The sequence below is a fragment of the Cyanistes caeruleus genome, chromosome 5, assembly GCF_971803275.1.
Source record: "Cyanistes caeruleus chromosome 5, bCyaCae1.hap1.1, whole genome shotgun sequence".
Taxonomy (NCBI): domain Eukaryota; kingdom Metazoa; phylum Chordata; class Aves; order Passeriformes; family Paridae; genus Cyanistes; species Cyanistes caeruleus.
The window spans coordinates 31,504,686-31,523,909 of record NC_141705.1 but is presented as its reverse complement, the minus strand read 5'-3'; the positions used below and the strand labels follow the sequence as shown (position 1 = coordinate 31,523,909).

The following is a 19,224-nucleotide window of genomic DNA, read 5'->3' as shown; positions in this document are numbered from 1 at the left end:
CAAAACGAAACAGAATTCCATTCCCCAGTTAGGAGCACATAACCAACTTGCATTTGCTCAGTTGACTGTAAGATGCAATCCTAATTCCAATTCTACTGTGCAAATCCTCACAGTACTGGGTTCTGGCTCTAAATTCAAGGATACAGAAGAAAAAGACAGAGCATGCTCTCTGTCCACCTCTAGCCTGTACAAGTCTTTTATCCATACACAGAAAACAAAAACATTTCTTTTGTGCACCTTGTGTCAGCATTCCATAGCGCGGAAGGAGAGAGGCATCACATGATGAAGGATGCAAATATATTAGAAAATCGGATTCAAGAACAATGAATATTTTATTGCCTATGGAATGAGTCATGGGATTTGAATAAGGACAAATCTCAGTTGTCAGTTTACACACTTTCTTGTTAGACAATTCCTTTTAAGACCTGTAGTATCAAGAAAAGAAGTGGCAGTGAGTCAGTTTTACAACACACCAAAACAAAATAATTTCAGTTTCATCCATTCAATACAGTTTTGGAGATTGCAATGAAAAACACCTTTCACAGCCAACTGTTTCCAGTGTTTCTGTACTGGAACCTTACCTACAGCTTATTATTAATACAAGAATTTGAAGTATACCTTGAGATACATTTGAAGTTTCTGTTCTGACAGTAATCATGGAGTCCCCAAAGAAAATGTAGGCGGAACCAATTATTTTTATTGAAAGAAAAAGAATTCTTTGTTACTAAAAGGATCTGAAAAGCATGATTCACAGAATAGAGAATATTCAAAGTTATAGTATGGTGACTTTTATTTCACTATGAGAAAAGCAATTTCCAAGAGCCTGAGGGAGGTGGAGGTTCACTCTATAAAGCTGAAGATTTCCTTCTTTCAGATTTAGAATTTAGGCAGAGAATTGAGGGGGAAATTAAAAAAAAAAAAAAGATTCCAAAGCTGTGCATTGTTATCAGGTCCTTAGTTTAACTAAGTTTTCCTATAAAACAAAAATTTCAAGCTGCGAAATACTTAAAGGGTACACCTTGGTAAATAATCAGCCAAGCTTGGCTTGGACTTTATTTGTTTTGGTTTCTTTTTCTTTCCTAAATTTTTCATTAAATTTCTTGGGTTTTAGTCATTTGATTTCCTGAACAGTAATAAAATTATCATTTAAAAAGTTCCAAGAAACCCCCATAGAGCATTCAGAGATCACATCAGTAAATTTAAGTGGTAAACTCTTTTACTGCTTCACAGACATTTATTTTCCATGTACCTATGTTGGTGAACAGGTAAATTTATATGTGTATAAGGTAGCACATGAAAAAAAATACTTGGAACAGGTCATGATTTTCAGGATTCTTCTCTCATTTTTTATATTTGCCTTTAGATTTTATATACCTTTATTAATCAGAGCTAGTAGCAGAAATAGGTGAAATCATAGAATTACACTGATTGTCATATCTGATGAAAGTATAAAAATAAATATCAAGATCTAGATATTCCCATAAGGGATCAGGATTTGTGCTCCTAGAGTAATGTAAGTGTGAACTCTGTTCAACAAGAGTAACTGTGTGAACTTTCATAGCTCTCGATAAGAGCTGTTAGTTGTAATTAGGAGCTACAGTAGAATTACTGATAACAACTCTGAACTGAGCAGTTATTCTAATTCTCCACAGTTAACACCTTTCAAGGGAGTACTGGGTGGGTGTATGTGTATTCCCAGGCTCCAAATAAAACTCAGCCTTACTGTTGTTCCATACTGATGAAAGACAATTTTCAAAAAACAGAGAACTGGCACTTCTCTCCTGTGCAGCATTTGAAAACAAGTTTACAAGAGAGTTAACTGCCTTTGCCAGGGGATGCTCTAGACAATTGCAGGAGGGTGAATTATCAGGGAGCTTTCATGACTACCCTGAAGCATGTAAATTGTTTTGGATAAAGCCACATCAAAATGGTTTGTTGTCTATGGATTAGCCATATCTATCCCTTAGGACAGATAAATGACAGGAGAAAGATCTCACATCAAAAAATGAGATAAATTACACTGGAAAGAGATAAATCTTTTCACTCAGATGCACTCATAGGAAGACCAGGGAAGTCACTGTATTTCCTAATATGAGCTCTTTGCTCCTTATTTCCTGAAGAGGAACAGTTAGCATCAGACTTTGCACAAAATGTATGTAGTGTGGATACAGCCATCCCATCTCTCTCTTTCATATTCTACCAATAACTATGCCCTTGGTACCCCCAGCAGGGCCCCAGTGACCAAACCTGCCTACAAACATCTGCTTTGTGGAATTGAAGATTTACACTGCAGTAACGTATACACTTTGAGAACACTGCTAAGAGACAAAAACTTGTGGGAACACAGAATTTAGCTGCCCTTCCAACACTTCCACTGAAAGCTGATAATATCCATTAGCTAGTTTCTTGTCTTTGGGACTACAACAGACATTCAAAAATGAGGAAATAAAATCTGAGTGATTCTGTATGCCTTCTTTGTAAGGAACTCTAAATCTATTACTGTGGTCTGAACAATGCAAAACTAGTGTTTAAATGATAGTAGCATTCAATCTAGTGATAAACATAAGGAATTTCCAGGGAAGCCAAAGTCTAAAGTAAAATCCAACCTTCTGAAGGTCTAACTTAACTGAATAATTTGTTTTCTTATCACTTGCTGTAGCTTGATGCTATTTTAGAACACTAGCTACTTATGAAAAACATCCATTCATTACTAGCCACATCCTGAGGAATATGTGTCCATTACATCAGCTGAGCTAAAACATGTCCCTGCTTTCAAGAACTCAGACCCTAGGGAATAGCTACTTCATTACACAGTTTCCTTTTTTCCAATTTCCTACCTTTTCCTCCGGAAAGCCCAGTGCAGTCAGAACTTAGTTTCAAAACTTTATAGCATTTTTAGTCACCAGAATCAGACATATTCAAAAAACATTAAAGCAGTTTTTGTTTATAATTCTACCCAAAATATGTTAAGCCAAATATTTAGTCTCATCTTTGATATTTAGAATATTACAAATAGAAATCATAGTCAGAAGTATAGTTTTTTTGATTGGTCACCAGTGATGTCACCAGCTTGGGAAGTTATATAATCACATACTGTACATTCCAAACGAATGAGATGACACCTAGTCTTTTTAGCTGAAAAGTTACACTTTCACACTTGCTCAATGAATTAGCATCCATTGAAGGTCTATAAACAGTGATATGTACATTTCTGAGACTCATCAGCTTTAAACTGTCTGTTGAAAGACTGGCTTGCTAAGAGCATACTTTAGAAGAGAACAGAAAAACAACACAGCCTCTTCTACTGCCTGGGCTCCCACCTACAGGAGATGCCAGAATTAGCACTAACAGTTGGTTAAGTGGTAGGTAGGAGCCCTAACTATGTAAGTAGCTAGCTCAGTGTATAGAAAAGTGCATGATGAGAAGTCAGTTTGATATGCTGAACTCAAAAGAACCTATTCTGAATTTTTACAAGTCTTGCACTAGTTTTAGTAGCCTCAAGTTCCACACACTTCAGAGTTGTATTAACTCATGTTTATCATTAAGATCTCACAAGTTTCCTCTTTCATCAAGAGTAATCAGTGTCTCCTTTTACACTTTTCTGCAGGTTTTCCAGATACTCTAAAAGGGCAACATCATATTTTTCTTCCCTAATTTCATGCTGATTTACATATCACTATGAGGATACTTATACCGTAGTAAACAGGTGATGATGTAGTTAAGATTCATTCTGCTAGTTACTAGAAGCTGTTGAAGAGTCTGCACTTCTTAATGGCATCATCCTGAAGGTAAAAAGGAAACATAGGTGCAGAAAGGCATTTTAATAAGAAGCTTAGCCACAACAGTATCTTCTCATAGTGTCCTGTCTATTTTAATGGGAATTTGGTTCCACCAAAATAAAGTGTATAAATTTATATTCACACACTTACATTTCCAGCATTTCAAAGCTTGCAGCAAATACAGAAACATAAGCAGGTCTCTTACCAATCTGACATGTCTTGCCTGTTTGTTTGGGTCGGGACACGAAACAGGAGGGAACAGACGTCAAGCAGTCAACCCGAAGAACTGGTAAGAGCACACTAACCTTTCCCCACCTATGTCAAACTGAGCTAAAGGCATCCAAAGAGAACGGACCTCTAAACTCTAAAACTATTTATCTACTTTGAAGGAGTTATCTACATCTCACTGTACTCATTTTAAAATGTGCCTTTACAGAAAAATTTGTCTTTTCCCTCTCAGGGGAGTTCTGATATCCTTGAAAGCAGCAACGCTTCTCCTGCCTGCACTATATATGGTCTGTAGAGAGATGTGAAAATTCTGATGGTATTTTTGGCCACGTTGTCTGTATTGGATTAGTCTCACTTATTTTTAAGTGTTCTGAAAAACAAAGAAGGCACATTTCTTTCTAAAGAAATTATACACTGCCCTATTATGACACTCTCCAATTAATTTTTTTGTTTGTTTGTTTTTAACCAGACCAACTTATTTAGTTATTTGGTTGTATAAGGTAAGACAAAGCACTGGGTGGCAACTTGCTGCAGTGTGGTTAATTATAACCACCATATCAAATATGAGCTGCCATTCAAGTTAATCAAGGTATTCCATTATTTTTATTATCAGGTTAAAAGAATGAGATCATTAGCACTAGTCAAGCTATAAAAAGCTGTGGCATAACTGAAAGCTGATGCAATCCTAAATTAAACTTAAGAAGTAAACTTATCTATCTTTTTCCAAATAGATAATTTAATTCTCTTAAATATCATTACATACACACTTGAAACAGTTATAGTGTTATTTAAAAAATATCTGGATTGTTAATACAATGAAAAACATTCATTGGATATCCAGCCTTCATAAGGGTAGGAGTTATTTAAGTGCTTGTAAAAGTAACATTGTAAGGTTTCTTTTTTTTCTGGATGACTTCCACCACATTTTACCAGTAAATTTCTTTTCTAAAATGCTAGGTCTCATTTTACAGTGAGATTTGAAACTACAATTATGGTCACACAGATTCACATGACCATAGAAAACATCCTACAGTCCCAGTACCATCCCAGGTCCCATCTGTGCAAAATCTGTGCCCTTAACCAATGCATTTACTCTTTTTTTTTTCCCAATTGTGTGTAATGAGGTACAATTTTAAGTAGTGAGATTGATCTAGGTATTACTGAATTCAAATGAATCAATTGATCTAAGATGCAGAAAAATATTCACTTTCTCACAACACTCATAGCTCAATAACAATTGTCAAATAGGGAGTCTATTTAATATGCATAACAATTGCATATTAACTATTTATTATACAAAAATAGTGTATGACTATATTAGATCTGAAAAATAAATCTAATTGTATTAATAAAGAAATTATGACATTTACAGAAACATCACAAATTAATCACATTAAATCAGTGAGTGAATTTAAATTTGTATTCTTCATCCCTGACCTGCTGCATAAAGCCTCAATGCTTCATTTTTGGGAGAGCTTGCACATTCAGAATGAGATTAAAATAAATATCAAACTTCAGCTGTGAATTTAATTATTCTCTTTCAAGCAATTAACTAAATTTCTTGCTTCTCTGCTCATCCCAAGAGGAGAGGTCCCAAACCTTAAGATAAGACAAATACTTTTAGCTCTATGAAATTACTAAGAATTTGAACTATGTTTATTTTTTTTTTCAAGTTATGGGTCAGCAAACTAAGATGCCACAAAGATTTTGCTATTATGACTTCTAGCACATAAAATAGGTTACCAAGCAACATCAATATATAGCATTTCTTTTGTATGCACTGTACCTCTCTCCATTTCAGGGAAGAGGATATGTCTGGGAAAGACATATCTTTATCCTCTTTGAAAAGCTTTAAGCATAAAAGTAATTCACCCCCTCACTGATTATTTCAACCTAGTTAGTCTTGAATCTAAGCTCAAAAAATACATGTAAAACATCACTAGGGAAAGCCTCAACTGTGCAACTACATGTAGTCCTGCTAAAAAGGAACTGTCCTCCAGAGTTCTGTCTTTCCAGTGTAAAATAATGAAGCAACATTCCCCTGCCATGAGGGGAAAGCTCAGTTCTACTGACTTGAGGTCTTGCTACAGGATTCCCAGTATTATACTAAGAGATACAGCCACACTGGTACAATCCACCACAAAGCTGTTTATTAATGATTTTTCAAGAATAATTATTATTGACAAAAGCCATAAGAAGAAGCTTTTCCTATGCTGGAAACTGCCCTGACCATGTATTCTTATCTTCACTCATGTAATTGGATTACTGAAGGCATAATTTCTGACAGGTAGCTCCAGCCAGTGATTATCATAAATCATGGCCAAGAGTCCTTTGTTTATGGCTTAGCATCATAAACTGTAATACTGACATGGCAGATGTTTGGCAGTTTCCTTATTCAAGATGGATCCTTGTAGGTCTCCTCCACTCATGCTGATATTTTAAGAGCTTTATTTAAGAAGCAATGCTTTAAGAAGCATTTTCTAGTAAACCATAACTGCTATTTGTAAGTTAATCTCATTAACAAACCTTTACACTCACTAACAAGCTTCAGCCTCAGCAAATTTCCAGAGGTGAGTGATGCACATGGAAATGAAGCAATCCTGAAGGCTTCCAGTAATTACTGTAGCACAATGGCATTATACGGTTCAAAACATTTTTAAAAGAATATGGACATTCTAGAACACTGAAACACAAATATCAAATGCACAAAAATCTGTTTGCTTATGCTCAAGCAATCACATATATGAACTCAGAAAGTACTTATTTTTTCTTGGGTAGAACCAGGCTATTTGAATATGGAGGGAAGACACCACTTATAGAGAAAGATAAAATAACTTTGTAAGACTGAAATTTAAATGTGTAGAATCCAAAGGTCCATAATTATATCCAGCCTTTTGACAGAGCAGCTATTTTACACTGTTCTATTTTGACTATTCTAAGTGTGTTGCATTTTCATGTGATAAATGTTTAAGTAAGTAACAGACAACTGGTATTAGATGGCTTACTACAAATTCTTATCTGTGTTAATCTGCATCCCTTAAACACAAAAGAAGCTTTTCTTGGGAGTATATCACTATGCTGGACAAATCAGCATTCCTGGCTGAGCAGCTCATTCCAACCATTCTTACAAGCACAGCTTTTACAGAAGCAGTTCCAAGGATGAAGACAAATTCATGCCAGGTTTCACAGCAGGTGGTCAGTGGCATGGCAGCAACTCCACATATCTACTCCTAATCCTGAAAATACCACTTGTATCTGAAATACCCCAGGTGTATTTCTACATGCAATTGCTTCAGTGATAATGTTAGAAATTGAGCAAAGGTAGTTTGAACAATAGAAGATGCAATGGACTGCATTTCTCAAAAATTAAGAATACTTGTTTTGGCATAGTAAGTCCTAATTCTTCTTACACAGTTATTTGATATGACAGCATTCACTTGCACCAAAACAGTAAGTTAAATTGCAGGGAAAAAATACATGAACACACCAGCACACCCATTTTATGATCTGCTAGGTCCATCTCTGAGGTTTTCTGCAGTGATACAAGTTTTCTGTCTGCTTTTAGGTTTTGGCTGTCATTTTTATACAGGGTGTAATCTCAAAACATATTGTACCCATACCTCCTTGGACATGTTCATTGCAATCTTGCAAACTGTAAAGAACTCACAATTCAGGACCATACCATGAGAATGGAGATTCATGACATGCAAAAGTATCTACCACCTAGAGTCAGCATTAGAAAAGGTAGTAATTGTCCCTAGTATGACAGTAGATGAAGTCCTTAGTCTGCATTACAACACAGGTATTTCTCTCGTAAGAACTGAAAACTGTTAATAGATTTGAAGTATTGCATTATAAAGATGAAGCCTGCATCAATGATATAAAATGGTCAGCTGAGCCTACAAGACAGAAAGCACTGCACTGGGAGTATTTATTCTGTAACTGACCATTAAAATACATAAGTGTATCATGCATGGTTTTGAAAAATAACAAGTTCTAACCTTGTTAAGTATATGGTTGCTTTGCCTTGTCTTAGTGGCATCCAGTGAAACAACAATAAAGGAAAAAGCACAAATTGAAACAAGAAATTCCATTTTAAAACTACTATGAGGAAGTCGCCCAATGAGGTTGTGGAGTCTCCATTCTTGGAGATGTCCAAAATCTGTCCGGACATTGTTCTGAACAACTTGCTGCAGCTTATCCAGATTTGAGCAGAGTGGATTGGAGTAGACAGTCTCCCTAAGTCTTTTTAAACCCCAGTTATGTTGCAAGCCTGCACTTCATCAGGTAAAGTAACTGGAGCATTGACAGAAAACACATTGAATTTACTTTGGCTTGTATTGTACTGATCAAGTTGTATGAAATGCCCACCCCCCTGGAAAGCCCTGAATCACTGGTGTTCCAGTGCAGACCCAGGGGACTGCCTTATTTTCTGGGCCAGTGAGAGGTAAGACAAGGGCTGACAAAAAGCAGAGGGTATATGTGTTTTTGACAGAAAAAAATTTTCAACATTTCCTTTAAAAAACAAGTAAAAAATGAAGTTCAAAACCTATTTTCTGCACAGAAATAAAAGAAACAAACAGAACCTACTAAGCACTCAGAGAGAAGTCCTGAACTTCCAAAACATGAGTACCACTGCTGCATTATTTAGTGTTAAGTATTTCAAGACAAATGTTTTGAGATGTGGCAGAAGATATGCCCCTATATTTAAAGCAGCAGACAGCAGTTTAATCAAACTGTTAATAAACCAAGACAAAACCTAAATTTACTACATCTGTTGCAAACTTTTGTGATTTACAGGTGTTCATCTTAGTTGACAAACCAAGCATATATTGCACAGAAGTAATCCAGGAAGTGTAAGACTGCCTTTGATATTCCACAGGCAGATTTTCCTTTTGTATAACACTCAATACAGCATTAAGCAGTTAAACTGTTCTGTAAAGCCAACAATTTTTACACTTCTATATTTATTTATATTAGAAAGAAAAGCAAATATAGGTCCCTTTCACAGAATGAAATTATGTCAAGATCAACTATAAATCAAATTCAGGGGCAGTTTCAGAAGATGATTCTCTTCTTTCTACTAATCCAGAAACCGTAACTTTAACCAGTTATGCCATTAACTTGTTTTTGTGTCACAAGTCGTTTCAAATACTTCTTGATTGATCTGCCCAGGCATGTTAAAAAACCTTCAGTTTTGTTTGTTTGTTTTTTATAATAATGTTCCTAGCTTAGAAAATAGGATGTGCCTAAGGACAAAGACCAACAATCCACACAAAAAATTACCCAATAAACCCGTAAGGGGTCACTTGATGTCGAAGCACTACCTTTATCTTTTTTTCTAATTCTGAACCTGAAGCACTAAAACAGCAATTTAAAAATTTGTGATCCTATGTCTTGGGTGAAGCTTGATATTCAAACAGGCATTTTTAAAAAATGTAAATTAACTAATTTCACGAGGTAGCAGTATACTTTGAGATGTAATACAAGCAATAGTGCACCAGCCCACTCACTTGTTCAAGAGAAGTAATTCCAAGTAGTTTAGAATAGCAAAGTGGTATTTGTATTATATGCTTGGAGAGCAATTTCTAGCTAGACCTTTTCTGAAATCTTCATCTGGATTAATACAAAGTAGTTTATGAATTGTGACAATGCAGAGAACTCAAATTAGACAGCAAAACCAGAGAGTTGTAGATATCAAGTATCACAAGGGAAGACAGATAAAGTTGTACTGACTGAGTTTTAGGTGCAGATACGGGAAGAGACGTTCAGTGCATTTGAGTAACCACGGTCAAGATCACCTTTCAGGCTAATGGATACCCAGTATAATTACAAAAACCGTAGGAATTTACTTAGTAGAGGATACTTCATTATAGGAATATACTCCAGTTCAGAGTTAAACAGTTAAATAGTTCTTGTAGCTTCTGAGCACAATCTTAATAAATGTTTAAAATGTGAAAATATTATTTTATTCATGCTTATATGGTATGCTCAAATGCTTCTGGAAACTGATAAAATGCCCAATACTACTCACCAGGAATCCCCATTAATAGTAGTGCACCCATGATAAGTGACTCCTGAGTGCAGGATTAGGGCACTTGGAGCACTTTCATCACTTACACCATTCCCGTACTGTCACTATAGAAATAAACCACTCATCTCAACAGAGGATTTGGTGTGGATACCTTAACCCAATTTAGGAAGAAAAAGCAGAGAGTAAAACGAGGATGTCTGAATTCTAGAAACCAGACACAGGAGGGTTGCTTTTTTTTTTCCTAATGGAGCTTGAACAGTTTGTTTTCACTATGTAGAGTTTCTACAGAACTTTAGAATATGACTAAAATGTAAAAAGATTTTGATTTTGAACTTTCAGAGTTCTTTTTATTTCTTTTTTCCCTCCTGGTCTCCTAGATTCAAGCAGATAGTAGGAAATTTCAAAAGGGTCCTGATGCTCTAGAATCAGTTTGCTGTTCACGCATCTTATAAAATATGCAGACTAAATAAGGCAGCTTAGGACAGGTTAGTCTGGCACCAGAGATATCGGTGTCAGCACACAGAATCACTGAATCAAGTTTGGAAGAAACTTAAAATCATGTAGTCCAATTGTCAAGCCATACCAATATAATCACAACCATACTCTTGGGAAAAGTCCTGATATTCTTTGTGGCTACCAGTTTCCCCTGGTCCTTAGTCAGTAGAGAAAATATGTTTAAATTTCATACTGCAAACCAGCATGATTCAAGCTTATGAAAAAAGTGCCTTTGTACTAACATGGTCTGAACCTCAGTTCACCAGGTTCGGTCTCAGTAATTATTTTGGTGAGGCTAGAGATTTATCTGCTTGTCTCACTGATCCTACAAGACATCCTTCAGCTTGTACTACACATCTATCATTCCTCAAGAGCACAATTTGGGATTTATCACAAGTTTGTGAAAAATGCTATATGGAGCTGAAATACAAGACACTGGATAACTAGATGGTTTCACTCAACAGCTTAGTAACATAAAACTGCACATAAACTCAGTTCCTGTGGTAAGTACACTACAGAGTGACAGCCAGCCTGGAAATAGGTGTTCTCTAAGGAATGCCTACTACAAGCAGAACAAAGTTCATTCCAGCCCATGGTCTATGTATCAGAGAGAGTGAGCAGATCCACTTCAGACCAAGAAACTGTCAATCCTCCACGGAGAACAGGGAAACCTTAAAGCACTTAAAAGGCTTCAGTACATATATGGTATCTTTTATTATACAGTTCCTTTCAGTTAAAACAAAATACAGCAAAAAGGACATATAACCTTGGAATTAATTATACTACCAACAACTTTAGCAGAGGAATTCAAAACTCAGTTTTACAAGTGACCTGTTTCATAGGATTTTGTCAGTTTTTCTAGATTCACCACATTTAAGATTCACCACAAAGTACAGAAATGAAAAAAAATCTTCTTTCTACAAAAGTGCTATTAGACTACAAGCATTTATTACAGAAGCTTTGGGGTTTTTGAGTTCAAAACTGAAAACATTAAATTGACATAACTGATTCAAAAGCTGAGGACAGGAATTTTTTTTTTTTTTTTTTTTTTTTTTTAAAAAATAAGCTCAAGTCACTAACATGAATTTCAATTAGCTACACTAATCAGCATGAACAGTAGCAATGAAAGATTCTCTGAATTCTCTGAACTGTGGAAATAAAGCTGCTGCTTCAGGCAAATGACTGTAGAGAAGCACCTCAGGGGAATTGCTGAGTTTGAGCAAGCACCTGCCTACTCCCAGGCTAGGGAGAGCAGAATATGTGCAGTCAATGTTCTCACTTGCGTGTGCAAGTGTGTGCAAAAGCCTGTATGCAATCTGTGCAGGAATATGAGCAAACACAATAGAAGCAGCTGCCTCGCAGGGGAACCATTTCAGCCACTCTCACACAGAAACAACATTTGATAATTACATTTTTAAAGCCTATTACATCCTTGCTAAAGCATTTAGGATTCATGAACTAGAAGCAGAGCTTTTCTAGAAGGAACACAGTGTTATTGAATTCTACAGCCTATAAATTATATTTGTTCAGATGACAAGTACAGAAAATCCCACTTCTAGTAAACCCTGAAGAACTGTTTTCGTCTCATTAGGAGCAGGAATATAGATGGCATGTGGTACGTTTCTATTTTATTTAGAAGTTTTGGAAAATTATCACATTTAAACCAGATTTAGTTTTCATACTTTTAAAGTTGTCACAGCCAAGCAATATAATCAGACCTCATAGATTAGGAGATGCCAGCCTAAGAGAAAAAAAGCAATGACAGGAAAAACCTGGAAGGCATGAGAATACTTATGTCCCTCTGTTTTTCACACATCAGTATTTCCTTCCTAGCTGTTACAGAAACTTAAGAATCTACACAGGAATTACTGCTTGTATGTAAGCTGTTACACTTCATCTTTTGGGAACTGAAATGCTGTTCTTTTAAGGACAGACTATGCAAAAAAAGCAGTTGGGAGTTAAAGTAATTATGCATAATTACTTAGTGGCAGAAATGAGAAATCTAGACTTTATGTCCAGGAGAAAGCATTCCCTAAGTATAGCAGCAGGGCCACCTTAGAGACATCTGTACCCAGCTATGTTTTTTAACATACAAATACCTTTAAAACTGTACTTTGTAAAATTAAGAACTACTTAAAGAGTGCAGTTATTGTGCTGAGCATGTTTGCTGTACAGAAGGTGAATTAAAATTATTTATTTCTATCCTCACAAGTGCTCTAAAATAATTTAAGCTTGAACATAATGCTCTTGCCAACTGTTCTATATGTGAATCCTTAAAGATTATTTAACTTATTGTTTATTCAGATCACCAAGTACTAAAAACACGCTTGTTATTGTACAAAATATATTATTTTTTTGCCTTCCCCAAGAGGCACACAGTGCTATTTAGAAGTACTAACATAATATGTCAAACACATTGTCAAAAATGCGTATTGGTATTACATTTTAAAATCTGTTGCACAAATTCCATAATTGCCTTTGGAAACTGGAGACAACGCAGACAGCATCTGCTTGACGCTCATATGCACTGAAATAGCTAGAAAAAGCTAGACAAGATGATTTGAAGACATGAGCTCGAAGGACTAGAATTCTGAAGAGTGGTTTAATATAGTTTTCTGTTCAATAGCAACAGTTTGAACTGAAAAAAAATTTAGCCAGGAACATACTCTCCTATTAAAACTCAAAAAGTGCATTACATTCCCAAATGTTTTAAGCCTTGACTTTGATATCTTTAAGAGGCAAAATTCCAACATAATATGAAAAGTTGGTGTAGAAATTTTCCAGCAGTACCTACGAGTATTGTAGATACAGTGATGTTTTGTGGTTACACGTGTCAAATATTACCAGGTAATTCATCCCCAGATGAAGATACTGGAGTATTTGCTTTATTCTCACAACAGCTGTACTAATTTTGTTTCTACCACTGGTAAGATTTTGAGCAAAAACAACTACAGGAGTAACTAGATGAAGGAACAGCACTTCTTTAATACGTTGCATTATCATTTTGCATTCCTTCTTCAACCCCAAAGGTTTCTATAACATATTCACGTAATCACAACTACAGTGATATTGGAAGGACTTCAGGAGCTCATCCAGAGCAGCAGCCTGCTCAAGTGGGATCAGCTAGAGCAGATTTTTCTGGTCTGTGCCGGTTGGGTCTAACAGCTACAAGGATGGAGACTGTCAGCCTCTGTGGGTAGTCTTTTCCAGTGTTCAATAACTCTATATAAGTTTTCTTGTGTTCAGACAGAATTACATGCATTATCAGCTTGGGACTAGAGACAGTTGGCTTTCTCTGATACACACAGATGTTCGAGTCCCACAGTGCAGCACAGTAGCACTGCCTTCTGAGATGTCAGCCCATATGGAACAGCTCAGACACAGTCTCTGAGACACTCCTGCTCATTCTCTCAAGTATTCAAGGCTCCAATATACACGCATAGCCCTTCAATCAGAGTGAAACCTGGGACTGGCCCTTCCAGGTAGGTACCCTTGCTCTTGTTCCTTTCCTGGCCTGTGGAAACATGAAAGGACATCTTCCTGAACACAGAAAGGAGAACTTGTCTTGCAGAAGTCAAAACACAACAGAGTATTCTGCAAGATAAAACAGGGAATTAAAACTGAAGGCAAGGGGAGACAGAGACAAGTTCTTTAATTAAGGAAAAAATTAAGGAAAAGTTCTATTATTCAACTGAAATTAGTTAAAGGACCAGTACTAGAAAAACCTGTGTCAACAAACATGGAATTTTTCCCTGCTCAGAAATGCAGGGAATCAAGTAGAGTTGTCCTTTGGGTAGCTCTTCCTCACTGAAGAAAATGACAGGATTCTTTGGCTGCTAAGTATGAATTCTAGCACATGCAGTAGAATTGACTTCCGTATGTGCTTAGAAAGAATTAAGTCATGCTGCTTGCTTGGCTTTCAAGGTCTGTCTTGTTTTGCTGCCCTCCTGATGCACCCCTCATTTGTGTTACAAGCTAAGGAAAGGCTGCCTTTCCTCAGGCCTAGATAGAACAAGGACACAGCAAATGCTTCTATTATTGGCTCTGTTGAGTGAAAACCTGACCTAGAAAGTCTGTTCTCCTTGTGTAGATAATCATATTGATCTGTATGCAGAAGGCAGGACTTGCCTTAATAAAATACAGTTTATCCTAGAAATTAAGGATTGCAATGTCTATGATCAAGAGGTTTGGCAAGTGATTCTTTGTAGAAGTGTAGAAAAAACATTCTTCATTAGAGGAATCACGGCTTCAAGAAAAAATCAGGCTTCAAGAAAAAGCCTGATTTACATCCTTCTTCAGGATATAGTCTTACATATTCAGTATTTTTGAACAGGCACTGAACTAGAAAAGCTGTAATAAAATTTGAAAAATGGTTGTAACATTGGTGGGATTTCTGAAATTACAGTATTGATAAGACAAAGAAAATTTTTGCCCACGTTTTACTGTATTCATAATAGTGTGAAGAACAAATAACAACCTCTAGTTTGATTGATTAAATCAAATATGTCTAATTGGCTGATCAAATAGGTAAAGTTTAGCTGACCTTGTCAATTACAAGCTGTCAAAAGAGTTCTAAGATCCTGGATTTTTGTATCACAGGACCACAATTCTAAACTGCTACATGGTAGGAGAAGCAGTGTGGAGATGTAAAGGTATTTACAAAAGTCTCATGAAATAACTATGATGATGTTTCTTTATTTGTTTTTTAAAATTTTAATATTTAAAATCTAAAGCACAATAAAAAATAATTTTCTCCTCTGATCTGCCCATGTGGAGGATATCTTAAGGATTGTTCTATCTTTATGTAAACATTCTCAATAATATAGCACATTATATCCAGTAGGTGGTACATGTAGAAAAGTATAGAAAAACAGTCAAATATATGCAAGTTTGTGCCTGTTTTAGTCTAATAAAGTTCATTAGATAATACTTGTATAAGCAGCTATGAGTTTTTTTCTTTCAGTTATCAATTGCAAACAAAAGTAAATGGAAGCATAATTTTGCAAATTATAGCCACCTTCAATTTTCATTATGTTTGACACTAAGGTTACATTTCTAATTACTGCAAAGGAAGGATTAAGACATCCCACAGTTTTGCTGACTGTTTCACTTACAATTCTATGTCAGAAGAAAGGAAGCAGAGGTGCGTGCTGCCAAAATATTTAAAAAGGGGAATTTAACCTTCAATTCACTGAATTTTTGCATTAACTCATTATACATGTGATATAAAACAGAAATTGTTGCTATGACAAGAGCCTGTATATATTTAAATAAATCATAATTTAGTCTTGAGTTTAAGTTTCCTCTTGCCAGCAGCATAAACAACTGGTCCACAGCTACTAAAGACATTTAACAATGACATTTAAACATAACATAACACTTTCTTCATGATAATTTGATATCTGCATTTGATATAGAGAATATGATATATGCATTTTTGATGAGGCCATTATCAGGTATTTTCATATTATTTTGGTATGTATATAGGTTCAGAGCCCATATATCCATGCAAATTCCCTGAGGCTATATATTATATGCAGGCTCTGGATAAGACAGAACTTTATCATATTTCTCTGTTTAGCAGTAGACTTAAAAACCCTCTTGGAGGAAAATCTTTTTTTTTTTTTAAATCTTTTGTTTTTAAAGCACGTTAGCTACCTCTTCACACTTCAGTTCTTTCATAAAATGTAGGTCTTTGCAACAAACAAGATGTAAACCCATCTGCTATTATCAGAACTTAAAAGGAGATGAAGCTTTTAACCACAACATTATCCAGGGAGTTCATGTTCTGGTCATTATTCATCAATTATTCATCAAAAGCCCTGATCCTGATGTTTCTAGTCAACCTGTCAAGTGAATATTTTTCTTGATGGTTTTTACAATTTTTCCTCTTCATCTGAGTTTTTTATTTGAGAATTCACCCTCATTTTGTGAGAGAAGTGCTCTCCTCTTGAGTACTATCAGGATAAGAGCCAAATGAATTATTACATTCAACATACAGATGGTTTTCTGTTTCTCCCTATATAACTAAAAGCACAGGGCTATGATATCTGTAAATACATATAATCTGGATATATTTAATATTTATGTTTCAGTCAAATAATTGTTAATTTTACAGAAACCTCAGCGAACAGCACACAAATACCTTGCAACTTATGATGAAGCAAAACAAAACCATTTTATGTAATTACTGGCAATATGACCATCAAAAGTGCAAATAAAATTATGTATAGAATCATAAGATCATTTAGGTTGGAGTATATCTCCAAGATCATCAAATCCAACCTTGGAACAATCTCCACCTCGTCTACCAGGCCATAAGAATAAGTGCCACACCCAGTTGTTCCTTGAACGCTTACAGGGAAGGTGACTCCAGCACCTTCCTGTGTGGTCCATTCCAATGCTTTACAACTCTTTCTGTAAAGGAATTCTTCCTGATGTCTAATCTGAACCTCCCAAGTGCAGCTGGAGGCTGTGTCCTCTTGTCACTTGCTGTCTGGGAGAAAAGGCTGACTCCAACCTCCTTTCAGGTAGTTGTGGTGAACAATAAGGTCTCCTTCTTTTCTCCAGGCTAAAAACCCCAAAGCTCCCTCAGCTCCTTCTCACATGACTCACTCTCTATACTCTTCACCAGCTGCTTTCCCCTTGCCTGGACTTGCTCCATCACCTCAACATCTTTCTTGTAGTGAGAGGCCCAGAACTGGACATGGCACTCGAGGTGTGGCCTCACCAGTGCCCAGTACAGGACAATCACTGCCTTGGTCCTGCTGGCCACAATATTTTTGATATGATCCTGGATGTCATTGACCTTCTTGGCTACCTGGGCCCAGCTGGTTGCTGTTCAGCTGGCTGTCAACCAGCACCTTCAGGCCCCGGCTCTGATGCATCTCTTCCCATCCACTCTGCCCTCAGCCTGTTGTGCTCTAGGGCGTTGTCATCCGAATGCAGGACATTTGGATCATTGGACAAATAAGGCACTTGGCCTCACTCAACCTCATACCATTGGCCACAGCCTGTCCAGATCCCTTTGCAGAGCCTTCACACCTTCCAGCAGATCAACATTCCCACACAACTTAGTGCTGTCTGCAAACTGTCTGAGGGCACACTTGATCCCCTTGTCCAGATCATCAATGTAGTTGCATTTTGGAGGCATTAGAGTTAAAATTCCAAGATACAGAGCAATATAAATACACAGAACTGTAAAGAAGCTAGCATAAGACATGCTTAAAGGCTAGTTTGGTGCATACAGTAATTGCATTATCATTACAGGCAAAAGCTTACTATTTTGTTAATGCTTGAATTTAGTAAAGTTTTGTTCTAAAATCCAAAGCTTTAGAAACTCACAAAATAAACTCTCCTACCACAAAAATCTCTAGTTCACAACCTGTATAAACGTTTCTGTTCTAACACTAACATTCATACTACCCTAAATAAAAACAGCTTTCTCCAGTGTTCAACTGAATCCCTACAAAGGATTGTCTGAACAGAGTGATGTCAGTACTTCCTACCTTCCTGTCAGCATCTTAAGTACAGGGATCTGAGCTGGTCAAATACTGCATATATGTAGATTTCTCTCAAGACCAGGGTCTGTGCTTGTCTTTCCATCACAAAACTTCAATCTACATTGAAGTGGACTGTCGAGAATCAGTCTATACTATTGGCTTAATTAAATATGTAAAAAAAGTTCAGTGCTCTGTTAAGAAAAGTCTCCCCTTCCTGATACTCACAGAGAAGCTACAAAAGCTGTTGTTTTATAATTGTAAGTAGGATAAGGAGATTGGTGTTTTTCATATTTGTATCTTTGTGGGTTTAGATTATTTTGTTTTTAAAGATATTTTTAACAAAAAGAATCAGATTGATAAATATTAGCCTTTTGCTTATATTTGTAGTATGTTTGCTATACTTCACAAAGTACATCAAAATCAATTTTCCAATAGTGCTCTGGTTCCCACTGTTTCCCAGGCTTATTTTAAGAGCTGAGCCACTAACAAGAATCAGCTTTATCAAGAAAGAGTAATTCTCCATTCAGAATGTGACCTCTGGTCTTGGGTATTATCATCCCCACCTCTGAGACAAAAGACTTTTGCTACTACCATTTATACTCTATCTTTTCTAGGATCTGTTCATTCTAGCTAAGAACTATTTGAAATAGTGACCACCCTTGGAAAATCACCTCCAGTATGATTAGACAGGACTATCTCAGCCCACGTGTTCACACACTTAAAATAGCTGCAGATCAAAGTCCTCCTCCTTAGTTTTTCAGAAACTAGACTGTATTTTTGATGTTACAAATTATTATACTGCTCTGCTATGTGAACTCTCATAATTTTGTTCAACTATAGGCATACATATGATGCGAGGCATAGGCATGCTGTAGTTGGAGGCTATAACAACTGTATATGCCCTGGCTTTTCTTCGAGACTAACACAGATTTTCAGAAGCTATAGATAAAATTTTACATGAAAAGAAGTTTCAAAAGCCTTCATTGTTATAGAAGACACCAGCAACAGAAGCTTCTATGCTGACCACCTATACTAGCTTTAAAAAACAGTTGGCATGAACTGTACAATTTATAAAACGCAAATCAGCACTAGGAAAAAGGGCAGTGAACAAGTATTTTACCCAGATACCAGCAGTGCAGTTTTCATACTGCTTTTCCAGAGATTTTAGGACAAATAATAAAAAAAA

General features: G+C 36.2%; 2 protein-coding genes across 6 annotated transcripts in view; one reads left to right on the top strand and one right to left on the bottom strand.

Annotated features, from left to right (window-relative positions):
• TLR3 (toll like receptor 3) overlaps positions 1 to 19,224 on the top strand; it is a 94,911-nt gene that overhangs the window by 13,000 nt on the left and 62,687 nt on the right. Inside the window, exon 3 of one of the 2 annotated variants that reach the window (XR_015286827.1) lies at positions 3,608 to 5,524. The exons of the other annotated variant lie outside the window; for it this stretch is intronic. The gene's annotated coding sequence lies outside the window, so the exon portion shown is untranslated. Of the gene's footprint in view, positions 1 to 3,607; positions 5,525 to 19,224 lie in introns of those variants that run through there. 2 annotated transcript variants of the gene reach the window in all.
• Positions 1 to 19,224, bottom strand: part of SORBS2 (sorbin and SH3 domain containing 2) — a 183,735-nt gene that overhangs the window by 157,743 nt on the left and 6,768 nt on the right. The gene's annotated exons all lie outside the window — the stretch shown is intronic.